General features: G+C 44.3%; 1 non-coding gene across 1 annotated transcript; it reads left to right on the top strand.

Annotated features, from left to right (window-relative positions):
- The first annotated feature begins 13,162 nt into the window (after nucleotides 1-13,162).
- LOC123250770 lies at nucleotides 13,163-13,274 on the top strand. The gene has a single exon (XR_006506413.1). It is a non-coding gene; the product is annotated as a U6 spliceosomal RNA (small nuclear RNA).
- Nucleotides 13,275-13,492: the final 218 nt, after the last annotated feature.

Below are 13,492 nucleotides of genomic sequence, written 5' to 3'. Positions count from 1 at the left end.
GGGTTTTTTTTTGTTTTTAATCCTTACCTTCCACCTTAGAATCAATACTGTGGATTGGTTCCAAGGCAGAAGAGTGATAAGGGCTGGGCAATGGGGATTAAGTGACTTTCCCAGGGTCACATAGCTAGAAAGTATCTGAGGCCAGATTTGAACTTAGGACCTCCCTCCTCTAGACATGGCGAGCCAGCTGCCTCCTAAAATTGTTTTGACATGTAATTAGAGAAAAATAAAACATTATTCAAAAAACTGAAAATATAAAATATAAAAACAAATAAAAAAAGAAGAATCACCTCCACATTAAAAAGTAATTTGCATCCATCTTGAAGAAGTTAAATGTCAACAAGACCCAATTGAGGCACAGGATTGTATTTGCTTTTGGCCGTCATTTCTTTCAGTTGTGTGTGAGTCCTCTACCCCATTTGGGGTATTCTTGGCAGAGATACTGGAGTGGTTTGCCATTTTCTTTCTCCAGCTCATTTTACAGATTCGGAGGTAACAGAGTTAAGTGACTCTCCCAGGGTCACACAGCTAGGAAGTGTCTGAGGCTGGATTTGAACAAAGGAAGAGACGTCTTCCTGACTTCCAGCCCCAGCGTTCTAGCCACTGCACCACCTGTGTACTTGCTGGTCCTTGTAAATAAGTAGTTTTGATTGTAATTCTAGTGGCAGCATGACAGAGGGACCCCCTTGGAATCCGGAAGCTGCTTCTGATCCGTGTGACCCTCACTGCCCCCCAAGCAGCCTCCTAAGACTCTTAAACTATAGATGGTCCACCATGGAGAAGGGGGCTCAGCACACCAGCGAAAGAGGAAACCTCCCTCCTCCCCCACCCCTGCCAATACGGACAACGTTAACTTCTCTCAGGCTCTTTAATCAATGATTCGGCTTTGGTAAGCCCTAGACTAGATCACGTGATCTTCCGCTGGGACAATTCATTCGTGGTAGAAGAGTGCCACCTGCTGTTGGGAGTGCCGCATTACGCTCTCATCCCACATGGACTTTAACTTGAATTTTTTTTGGTTTCCTAGCTCAGAGAGGGAAGGGATGTGAGAGGTCCTCTGCAACTCCTACAATGCATACATATGGACCCCCGCCCTCGCCGATGTTCCATGTGAGAAATAATAATGATAATAATTAATAACAACAATAATGATGGCTTTAAATCTGGCCTCAGACACTTCCTACCCTGTGACCCTGGACAAGTCATTTACCCCCATTGCCTAACCCTTATCAATCATCTATCTTGGAACTCATATTTAGTATCCTTTCTAAGATAGAAGATTATGTATATAAGTGTGGGTTGGCCACACTTATTTTTTTTTTATTATTTTTGAAAAGAAAAAACTCGTCTAAGGCCATCTCAGATTTGAAAATAAAAAAGAGGAGGCAGCAAGAGCCAAAGGGTCTGTAGGGGTCTGTGTGTGAAACAGGGAGCGAGTCTAATGGTTATCGCCTTGGGGAACTCCAGCCTGCTGGAGGTGGCCTGTTTACAGGAATCCAAGGCAAGGCTAGAGAAGCCCCGAAGTGTCTGGGTGTGAAGTTCTGGGCAGGCCAGGTTCCCAAGTGTCCAAGCGGCTGGAGGAAGAGGTAGATCTAGGAACTGGAGGGCATAATGCAGAAAGGAGGGCCAGGTAGCCCAGGGGAAGAGTGGCCAGTTCTGGAGTCAGGAGGACCTGGGTTCAAATGTGGCCTCAGAGGCTTCCAAGCTGTGTGACTCTGGGCCTAGCCTTACCAGTCTTTTGCCATAGTATCGATTCTAAGACAGAAGGTAAGGGTTTAAAATAAAAAAATACAGAAAGGAATGAATGCTCTCGATCCAAAATGGCGGCCATCATTGAAAGACCTTAGTAAAACCATGGTCCCAGCACTCCGAGATGGCATAACACTGTGCCACGCGCCAAACCAAAAGATAGAACTATCATCTTATAGAATTCTAGACCCGCAGTTAGAAAGTGGAAAGTCATGGGTTCAAGTCCTGCATCAGTCACTAGCTGTGCGACCCAGGACAAATCATTTGACTTCTCTCCGACTCAGTTTCCTCATCTGTAAAATGAAGAAAACAATAACACCTGCTTACCCGAGTTGCGAGGGTCAAATGATAAAGTATTCACAAGATATTTTGCAAACCTTAAAGCGCTCTATAAATCCCAGCTTCTGCAGGAGCACATTCCCAGCCCTTCCTCCCGCCCCCTCCCCATTGCTTTCCCTCTGAAATGATCTTCCATTTACCCTGTATGTTCATTTTTCTGAATAATATTTTGCACGTTGTCTTCCCCATTAGAAGGGCAGCTCATGGAGGCCAGGAACTGTTTTTGCCTCTTCTCTCTAAACTCAGTGTTGGCGCAGTGCCTGGCACATAGTCAGAGCTTAACAGCTGACTGGCAGATATCTACGTATGTATTCCAGGTCATTGTATTTGTCCTCCAAATACAGTGTGGAACATAGTTAACGCTTGATAAATAACTGACTTATTAGATAGGAAAACCTCAATAACGTGGATGGGAATTCAAATGACGTAGAAAGCGCCAAGTAACCTAGAACATATCATTTTAATAGCATGAGAACAAACCAAACAGGTGCCAATAGTTGCACGAGTAAATGCAACAGGACTGAGTTCATTTGGGTGTGCTTCAGTTGAGTTTGGAGGGCCCGCTAGATGGCACAGCCAAGAGAGCTCTGGGCCTGGACACAGGAAGACTCATCTTCCCAAGTTCAAGCCTGGCCTCGGACACTAGCTAGGTGATTCTGGGCAAGTCACGTCACCTTCTTTGCCTCAGTTTCCTCATCTCTAAAATGAGCTGGAGAAGGAAATGGCAAGCCTCTCTAGTATCTCTGCCAAGAAAATCCCACATGGGGTCATGAAGGGTTAGACAGAACTAAAAGAAGACTAAATAATAACAGTTGAGTTGGGCAATCACGGGAATTCCCCACTCATAAATTCCTGGGCCTTAGGGAAGAAGTCAAGATTGAGCAAGAGGACCATCTTAGGGATCTGCCTTTATTTCCTGATGTTTAACGTGATTTCTTATGCACAGAATGGGCCTAACCAATATTTCTGGAATTGTTGAATTCCAGAATCTCTTAGCACTGATACAGTCCATTTTTTTCTGTTTCATACATCAGTATGCTGTCCTGTGTGTCCTTCCTTCTTCCCCTCCCCAGCAGCTAATTCGTCATTCATTTGTGACCGCCATGGACCATATCTCCCTACTACGGTTCCATGAAGGCTTTCTTGGCAAAGATCCTGGAGTGATTTGCCAGTTCCTCCTCCAGTGGCTTAAGGCAAACAGAAGTTAAGTGACTTGGCTAGGGTCACACAGCTAGTGAGTATCTGAGGCTGCATTCACACTTGGGTCTTTCTGACTCCAGGCTCAGCATTCCATCCACTGAGTCACTTGGCTGCCTCCCCCTCTCCCACCTCCACCCCCCCCCCCCAGAGTGACAAATAGCATTTTTTAGAGAGGAAGAAATTGAGACAAGTCTAAAAATATGTGCAACGTCTGATACCCGTGGACCTCCCAGCTCCATGAAGGGGTAAGTTGAGGGTGTCTTCTCTCTCTTCCTTTAGATCCCACTTGGTCTGTGTCATTTTATTATATATACTTTTTTTAAACTCTTACCTTCAGCTTTAGAATCAATACTAAGTATCAGTTCCAAGGCAAAAAAATGGAAAGGGCTTGGGGGGGGCGGAGAAAGGGGGGGAGATTAAGTGACTTGCCCAGGATCACACAGTTGGGAAGTGTCTGAGGTCACATTTGAACCCAGGACCTCTCGATTCGAGACCTGGCTCTTTATCCACTGAGCCACCCAGCTGCCTGCCCCTACAGGTACTTTTAATTTTTTGGTTTGTCGTTCTTTCCATTTACGTTGTTATAGCTACTTTGTATGGTGTTTTCTTGGCCCTGCTCACATTACTCTGTATCAGGATTTATAGGTCCTTCCATGCTTCATCACATATGTCATTTCTTTCTTTCTTTTTTGTAAACTCTTACCTTCCAGCCTGGAATCGATACTAAGTATTAGTTCCAAGACAAAAGAGTTGTAAGAACTAGGGAATGGGGGTTAAGTGACTTGCCTGGGGTTGCACAGCTAGAAAATGTCCGAGGTTGGATTTGAACCCAGGACTTCCCATCTCTAGGCCTGACTTTATGCACTGAGCCACTTAAGCTGCCCCACATATATCATTTCTTATAGCATAAGAATATCCCATCATATTTGTCCCATAATTTGTTTATCTGTTCCCTAGTTGATGGGCATCTACTTTGTTTCCCATTCTTAGCTCTCCCAAAAAGTGCTGCTGTAAATATTTTGGAGTGTATGGGGACTTTTTTCTTATAACATTCCATTTTAAGAGTCTCTTGCAAAAGTCTGTGCTAAATGGAATATTTTGAGATCATTTCACATAAGGATGTATCTCCTGGGTTTTTTTTAACCCCTTCCTTTCTGTCATAGTAATAACTAAGACAGAAGGATCAGGGCTAAGCAAACAGGGTTGAAAGACTTGCTAAGGATCACACAGCTAGGAAATGTTGGAGGCCAGATTTGAATCCAGGTCCTCCTGACTCCTGACTTGGCACTTTATCCACTGTGCCACCTAGCTGCCCCTGGATGCACCTACCATGGATGCTCAGGTTACTTGCCTGTACCAAATATGCACACAGCGCCATGTTGGTGAACCTATGGCATGTATGCCAGAATGTGCTTCAGGAGCTGCCTCCCTTCCCTTTCTCCACGTGTGCCTGAGGATATTTCTCTCCTTACCTGCCCCTCTGCCCAGCAGCCCAGTAGAAGTGCTCTCTCCCTCCCCTGTCTGGGAGGCTCATGCAGCATGAGGGTTGTTGTTTGGGGACTCAGTCTCTAAAAGATTCGCCATCACTGACATAGGGGAACCAAAGGCTTGGTGATCAACCAGAATGTAAGCCTTATAAGGGATCCTTCAAGAAGACACAAGGATCTGCAGTGGACACAGCTCTATGCCCTAATACTCACATGCCTTTTGCTAATAGTCACTGAAGCATGATAAGAGTCAGTGGGGGCCATCTCCATTTCTACAACCCTTCTGACTTCTTCCTTACCCCCTTGTTATCTCCTTATTGACCTACTAATTGGTTCTAATAAGATCCCTTTCTCCAAGGTAATTGCTAAAGTAGATTGCCTTTCTTGGTCCTCACTCCCCCCGCCTTTTTTTGGACACTCTTGCCTGCCCCCATTCTTGATATCATTTCCTACCTTGGCTTCTCTGGCATTGCTCTCTTCTGGTTCTCCTCTTACCCATTTGGGAGTTGCTTGGGCTTCCTTTATGGATAGCTCTCAAGGCTCTGCCGTGATCCCACATTTCTTCTCTATTCTTTCCTTAATAATCTCATTGGCAACTGTGGCTACCGTATGGAGGCCACCCAAATCTATACAGTAGAACCTTGTTTTACTCAAACTCAACGTACATGAATTCAGGTATATGCAAAGTGCAACCAAAAAAATAAAGGCAGAAAAATATGCAAAATAAAAATATCTAATTACATGCCAAATCGGTGCCGTTTCCCCAAGCATGATAAAGTCTCGAAGCAGCTTTCCCAATTGTGCTCATTCTCTCTCTGAGAAGCATTCATGTGAGTCATTACAGTTTTGTGCCCAACATCAGCTCCTGCATCCGGGTTTGTCAGGAGTTCTCACTCGTAACGAGTTGTGTCCACATTACAGCAGTGCTTCTCTGTTTCATTGCGCCATCTAGTTATTTATTAATAATGGCCCTAGAGGCAGCTGGATGGCTCAGTGGAGAGAGTGCCAGGCCTGGAGGCAGGAGGTCCTGAGTTCAAATGTGTTCTCAGACACTTCCTAACCGTGTGCCTCTGGGCAAGTCATTAACCCCAGTTGTCTAACCCTTACAGCTCTTCTGCTTGGAATCAATACTATTGATTCCAAGTCAGAGGATAAGGGTTTACAAGAAAAAGAATGACCCCCAAGTAGTGATGCTGGTAGTTATGATAAGTCCTTAAGAAAAGTCATAAATACTTATTAAATAATGTTGTTTGGGGGCAGCTGGGTAGCTCCGTGAATTGAGAGTCAGGCCTAGAGACGGGAGGTACTGGGTTCAAATCCAGCCTCAGACACTTCCCAGCTGTGTGACCCTGGGCAAGTCACTTGACCCCCATTGCCTAGCCCTTACCACTCTTCCACCTAGGAGCCAATATATAGAAGTTAAGGGCTTAAAAACAAATAAATAAATAAACAAATGAATGAATGAATGAATGAATGAATGAACAAATAAATAAATGAATGAATGAATGAACAAACAGATAAATAAATAAATGGATGAATGAATAATGCTCTTTGCTATAGTGTAATTTTCAGCTCACTTGAAGGGTCTTGGAATGTCTTGGTCAGATTCTACTGGGTTCAGTCCTAATCCATTATCTTTAACTTCAATCCAGCATCTGCAAGGAGCCTTTGAGATCTATACCAGTGTCCCACTGGGAAATCAAGCTGACCATGTCTAAAACTGAACATCACCTTTCCCCCATCCCATTCCTTCTTCGAATTTACCCATTTCTCTGGGGGTGCAAGTAGGGACCACTCTCAGTCATCGCCTAGTCACCAGTTTCAAGGTCTCTCCCACCCCTCTCCCCCCTCCCATAATTCATTAGTTGTCAAGTGCAGTCAACACTCCCTCTTTCATTTGTCTCTTCTCTCCAATGAGCTAGGCCAGTAGCCTAGCTCAAGCCTTTATCCCTGTTCACTTAGAGAGCCTGTTGGTGGTTTCTCTGACTCTAGTCAATCTTTTCCATGTTTCACAAAGAGGATCAAATAATTCACCGAAGACGTGCATCTGAAACATGGCATTTCCCTGATCAAAAACTTTCCCTGGCTCCCCTTTGCCTCTAGAGTAAAATACAAATAAATACCTTCGACTGCCCAATCTACCTGCAATCTACCCCTTCACCTTTCTTCCCTTCACGTCGATTCATTCCAGGCAAACTGAACTAGCAGCTAGCTATTGCCTGTACTGGCCGTGCCATCCTCTAGATCTGTGCCTTCTTACATGCCTGGAAAACACTTCCCCCTCAGCTTTGTCTTTCCTGTTCCTTATCTTCCTTCAGGGCTCAGCCTAGGGGCCTTCCCCATGAAACCTTCCCCCGAGCCCCCTACTTTTTAGTGATTGCTCGCTCCCAAATAAACCTAGCGTGGCCAAGTCCTTTGGCCACACCATTCCCTGCTTTGTAATATGTCTGTCTGTGTACTGTTTGTATCTTTACAGTGAAGCCGATTTTGAGCATCCGCAGGGTGGGGGGTGATTCACTTTAGTCTCTTTGTCTCCAGTGCCTAACATGGCAGCTCGAACCTTTGTTTTCTCCGTCCTTTCATCCTTTACCTACCATAAATGACTCCCTATACTTAATCTCTGTTTCATAAATGTGTGTTGAATTGGGTTAAGAACAAGATCTGTACAAAACAGAAGAGCCAAGACAGGCTTCGTAGTGGAAATATACCTCAAAGGACTGATATAGCTCCCAGGATACTTAGTGATATGACAAGGGTTTAGACCGGGGTGGTGACTGTCAGGATGGAAAAGAAATAGCTGCCGGGAACACTCCAAAAACAAGACTCGGTGACTGGCTGGACCAATGGCCTCAAGGAGAAGTCAAAGATGGCCGTGATGTCAGAGGGAGCGGGGCGTCCGGTTTGGACAGGGAAGATGATGTATTTGGGTTTCAAAATGGTTTGTAAAGTGATAGTGAGGACATCCAAATGGAAATGTCCAGGAGGCAGATGGAGATAAGATTCTGGAGCCAGAACTGGGATCGTTGAGAGAGAGTAACCTGAGCTTAGAATCTTTTTCCACCATTTTACTTCCTGATTCTGTTTCTTTATAAATTATAAATTTGCCTATGTAAAATTAACTTCCATTCGAATCCCACTTTACTGTAGATTACAACAGGAAAATACTCTCCTGATAAAGGAGACTGAATTCCCTGAAACTGGGATACTGGGGGGTAAGAGTAAGGAGATGTGGTCTCCTCTCAAATAGCAAAGATCATGGGATCAGTATCATTGGCAGAAACCTGCATGCTCTCCTCTCAGGCCTCCTCCGAGATGACCTTAATGCATGTGTAGGAGATTCCCATGATGCCTTTAGAGAGGTGATGGAAAAGCTGGCCTGTGGCTTAGTACTTACTGATATTTTCATTATCATTTTTTGGTGATAAAATCACAAGATTCCCCCCAAACATTTGGCATCCTTCACACCTCTCCCCCTCCTTCACATTCTCCTTGAGAATCAACCCCTCAGGGCCCTCCAAATCGTGTACTTCTCTGTCCCCTGGTTCAGTTTCTCTACCCCCCTCCCCCGTCTCTCTTTCTCTGTCTCTCTCTGTCTCTGACTGTCTCTCTCTGTCTCTCTGTCTCTGTCTCTGTCTCTGTCTCTATCTCCTCACCTTGCCTTAGAATTGATACTAAGCATTGGATTCAAGGCAAAAGAGCAGTAAGGGCTGGCCAGTTGGACTAAAGTGACTTGCTCAGGGTCACATAGCTAGGAAGTATCTGAGATCAGATTTGAACTCAGGACCTCCTGTTTCCAGACCTGGCTTTCTATCCACTGAGCTGCTCTGCCTCTTGGTGCAGCATGTCAAGATCTGTGACACAGACACAACAACAACTTTTCCATTCTTCATCTGGTCAATGATGATGGATTGTAGATCTGGAGATGGAAGGGGCCTCTGCTATTGATCAGTTGTGTCTCACTCTTGGTGATTCCATGGGCCATTGTCTTGGCACAGATATTAGTTTGGGCTTTCCTTCTCCAGCGGTTAAGGTAAACAAGAGGTTAAGTGACTTGTCCAGGATCACACAGCTATCTGAGGCCAGATTTTGAACTCATGAAGATGAGCCTTCCTGGGGCATCTAGTTAACCCAGTAGATAGAGCACCAGGCCTGGGGACAGGAGATCCCGGGTTCAGATCTGGCCTCAGACACTTCCTAGCTATGTAACCCTGGCCAGTCACTTAACCCCAGTTGCCCAACCCTTCTTGCTGTTCTATCTTGGAACCAATAGTCAGCATCAATTCTAAGACAGAGAAGGTTAGGGTTTAAGAAAAACCAAGGTGAGCCTTCCTGACTCCAGGCCTGGCTTTATCCACCGTGCCCCCTAGCTGGCCCAGACCAGCAATGTTTAGGTGGGCAAGACTTCAGAAATCGTGCCTTCCTAAGAGCTGCCTTTAGATAAACCCAAGAGGATGCCCCTAACCTACATGGGAAAATGCATAGACTCTGCACATGGGCCAGATCACAGACTCATTGAAGTGCAAAAATGAGCTGAGACCAAATTCCTCCAACTGCAGGATCTCCAGGATTCTGGGAAACAGCAAATCTTCAAAGTCTACCCAACAAGATAAATTAAAAGCATTCCTCCTGTGGTTTTTTAGGAACATCATTTAAACTCTGGTATTCTCCCTCCCCCAGTTAATAACTATCATCATCACACCCAGATAGACCAAGGATCCATGGTTTCATGAGTGGGCGCTTGCCCCATCCTGCCATGCTGAGCCCAGTGCCTTGGAAGACCTTCTTTGGGAATTGCTGTGGCAAAAAAAAAAAAAAATCATTTTCCAACTGCCAACTTCCACGGGGAGCCTCTCTAAACTTAGCTGGGGTGGTGCTGGAAGCCCAGATAGGCATCCCAGCCCTGCAGGGCCTTGGATTTGAAGCCTTTCCAGCATCAGAGAATATGCTAGAGCTTACGCCCTGCTGGCACAGTCCTCAGGAACCCAGGGGTCAACCCCCAACATTATCATGGGGTCCTGGGAGCCTAGATTTATACTTGGGGAGGACCTTAACATCCAACCATTTCTATTTACAGATGAGGAAACTGAGGCATGAAGCAGCCATAAGATTATGATTTAAAACTGGAAACAACCTTAAAGGCCAACTCTCTCTTTTTTTAAAGATGAGGAAATCAAGGCAGAAGCAGGTTTTGTGACTGCCCCAAGTTGTGCACGTAGTAAGGGGAAAGGGATGGACTTTGAACCCAAGTTCTCTGACTCTGAAACCAGTATTCTTTCCATTCTACTACCTCACCTTCCCCACAAGGGAGGCCTTCATAAATCTTTAAGTTCTCTATAAACATAATGAAGAGGGTCAAACCTCTGATTTCACTGATGTAGAGAAATCTTCTCTACCAATGCAATTTGGCTCCCTCCCTCCATCTCTTCCTTCCTTCCTTGCTTCCTTCCTTCCTTCTTTTTTTCCTTCCTTCCCTCCTTCCTGCCTTCTTTCCTTTCCTCCCTGCCTTCCCTCCCTCCCTCCTTCCTTCCTTCCTTCCCTTCTTCCCTCCTTCCTTCCTTCCTTCCCTTCTTCCCTCCTTCCTTCCTTTCTTGCTTGCTTGCTTCCTTCCCTTCTTCCTTCCTTCCTTTCTTCCCTCTTTCCTTGCTTCCTTCCTTCTCTCTCTTCTTCCTTCCTTGCTTCTTTCCCCCTCTCCTTCCTTCCTCTCTCCCTCCCTTCTTTTCTCTCTCTCTTTTTTAAATCCTTACTTTCTGTCTCAATAACAAATTTAACACAGAAGGGCATGGGCTAGGCAAATGAGGTTAATTCTCTCCAAATTGACTTCTTTTAACCCTTTACCTTCTGTTTTAGAAATGATGCTAAGTATCAGTTCCAAGTCAGGCGCTAGGTGATTGGGAGTAAGTGACTTGCCCAGTGTCACACAGTTAGGAAGTGTCTGAGGACAGATTTGATCTCAGGTTCTCCTGACTCCAGGCCTGGCACTCTATCCACTGTCCCACCTAGCTGTCCCAGCACTTTTTTTTAAGTGACAATAATTGGCCAAGTCAAGATTCAAACCTAGGTCCTCAGTTTCCAAAGCCATTGCTGTTTGTAAAGTCCTGTGCTGAAACATGAGGGTAAGATTGCAGCAGAAGATTGTAAGGAATCATAACAATTTTGGTCATAGACTTGCACTTTCATTGACATAAGGAGTTAGCTTCCTGGGGAGGAAACTCGATCTCCTGATACTGATTGGCCACTGCTTGGCATTTTATAATCTTAGAGAGATGCCTGGGATCACTGAGATTGCGACTTGCCCAGGGTTACACTGCCAACAGAGAGGTAAGTTTTGAACCCAGATCTTCCTAATGCCAAGGCTACTTCCCTGTCCACTGCCCCATGGCTGTCTCTCACAAATGTCTCTGGGTCCAGATCTACAACTGGATTGGTATGGGAACTCCCAGTGATGAACCTCTCTCCTTTGATGCAGAACAGCAGCTCTTCCAGACTTAGTGACTTGCCCAAGATCAGGCAATTCGAATGGGTCTTGAAGGTCAAGCTTGTCCCAATTCTGAAGCCAGCTCCCTATCCACTTAGCCACACTGCCTCTCAATGAGAAAAATGATAACTCGTATTTATATAGCATTGTTCAGGTTAAAAAAAAAAAAGCTACGAAGGCTTTTGTCCCCACAGACCTGTGAAGTCCTCCACATTGTCTCAATGTTCAAGTGTTCAAATCAACCAATGAGTGCAGAGATCTGAGATTTCACTGTAGGAGGCAGGCTGCTCCCTTCCATGCTTGTCTGTTTCTGTTTTATGGGCTGCCCAGCCAGCCAGTCAGCTAGTGATGTGACTGATTGGCCAGGCTGGTTCACCCTCAGTGGAGAGATCTGGAAGGTTTTAGCACTTTGGTAATGCTTTAAAATTTGAAACATATTTGCTCATTTGCAGTGGGTAGAATGCTGGGCTTGGAATCAGCAAGACCAGAATTCAAATCTAGCCTTAGACATTTAGTAGCTGTGTGACCCTGTGCATTGCTTGACCTCTGCCTCAGTTTCCCCAACTGTAAAATGAAAATAAGAGCACCTACCTCCCAGAGTTGTGCGGATCAAATGAGATAATCTTAGTAAAGTACTTAGCAGAGTAGTGGATGTTATATAAATTCTTATTCCCTCACTCCAGCCTCACAATAACCCTGTGAGGTACACATCATTATTATTTCCATTTAACAGATGAAGAAAATAAGAATGACAGGAGTTAAGAGATTTGTTCAGTCCGCCAGCTTAGTGTCTAAGCCAGGATTTGAATTCAGGTCTTCCTAACTTTGACTCTGTCCCTCTATCCATCTTGTCAATTAGCTGCTTATAATGAGGAAATGGAGGCTCTCAGTGACAAAAAATGACTTTCTTAATCAAACAGTCTTCTAGTATCACAGCTGACACTTGACACCAAGACTTCTGAATCCGATCTAATGTGCTGGGCCACTTGGCAAAACCCATTCAAAACAGAATAAAACACTGATGTGTCTCATTCTATTAGGAAAGCTGCATTACATTCATCCAAATGTTTATCTAAAATAATTGTCATATTGGAAAAAAAACTTAGTAGGAGAGACTGTTATTCAATGACAATAATAAATAATAAGGAAATGCTTCTATAATCTGAAATGCGACTGATTTGGGGGTAAGAATATCGCATTATGGGCTCTATCAGGTTTATTGGTTAGGCCAGCATCGTAAGCAATAAGGTGATGCTCCATGGCTGTCTCTCAAAAACCAAGGACCAGCTGAGCTGCCCTTGGCAGTGTAAGAAATAGATTGTTAGGAGCTCAGTATTCGGCCCCTCTCTGGACTGTCCAAGACATCTTTAATTGGTGATGACTAATTATGAAGTGGTCCCTCGGACCCTCAGCCCTTACCCACACTGCCAGGTGAACAGCCACATTCACAGGAAAAGAATCTTTGCTTCTTTCATTTATTAACCAAATTCTGTAAAAAAGGAAGACATTCTTGGGGATTCCAAGGGACAAAGAAAATGCAGGAAGTAGCAGATGACATGGTGTCTCCGACCCAGGTCCCAGACTCAGAAATACACAGTAATTCCCCCTAATAAGTAGGAATTAATATAGTAAATGCCAAATAAATTCTCACAGAAGTCAATTAGTCAGTCAGTCAACAAACAACAAAAGTGTCAGATGATGGGCTAAATGCTGAGGATACAGAGAAAGGCAAGAGATAGTCCTTGCTCTCAAGGAGCTTGCAGTCTCAACAAGAATCTGGCTTGGTATGCTCTATCCAGCCAGTCTTTTTCATGAGGGCCACTATTAGCATCCATCAACCAAAAAAATGTTGAACACCGTCTTATTTTCCAAAGGCTGGATAGCTGCCATGCTTTTAAATAATTCCTCTTAAGTGCTTGCTTTGGCAGCACACGTCCTAAAATTGGAATGATTCAGAGAAGATTAGTGTGGCCTGTGTTCAAGGATGACATGCAAATTCTTGAAGTATTCCATAAAAATTTTTTTAATCCTCTTAACCACATTACTCCATTATGATTGCTTGAAGGCAACCTCAGATTATTATCATTTTAATTTTTATATTTTATTTTTTCTGAATTACATGTAAAAAAATTTTTAATATTCTCACTTAAAAATGTTTGAGTTCCACACTCTCTCCCTTCACCTCTTCTTAAGAAGGCAAATGATTTGCAAATGAGATTATACATATGCAGTCTTGCAAAAC

The sequence above is a fragment of the Gracilinanus agilis genome, chromosome 5 (genome assembly GCF_016433145.1).
Source record: "Gracilinanus agilis isolate LMUSP501 chromosome 5, AgileGrace, whole genome shotgun sequence".
Classification (NCBI taxonomy): domain Eukaryota; kingdom Metazoa; phylum Chordata; class Mammalia; order Didelphimorphia; family Didelphidae; genus Gracilinanus; species Gracilinanus agilis.
The sequence above is the reverse complement of the archived record's forward strand: the minus strand, read 5'-3'. Positions and strand labels throughout refer to the sequence as shown.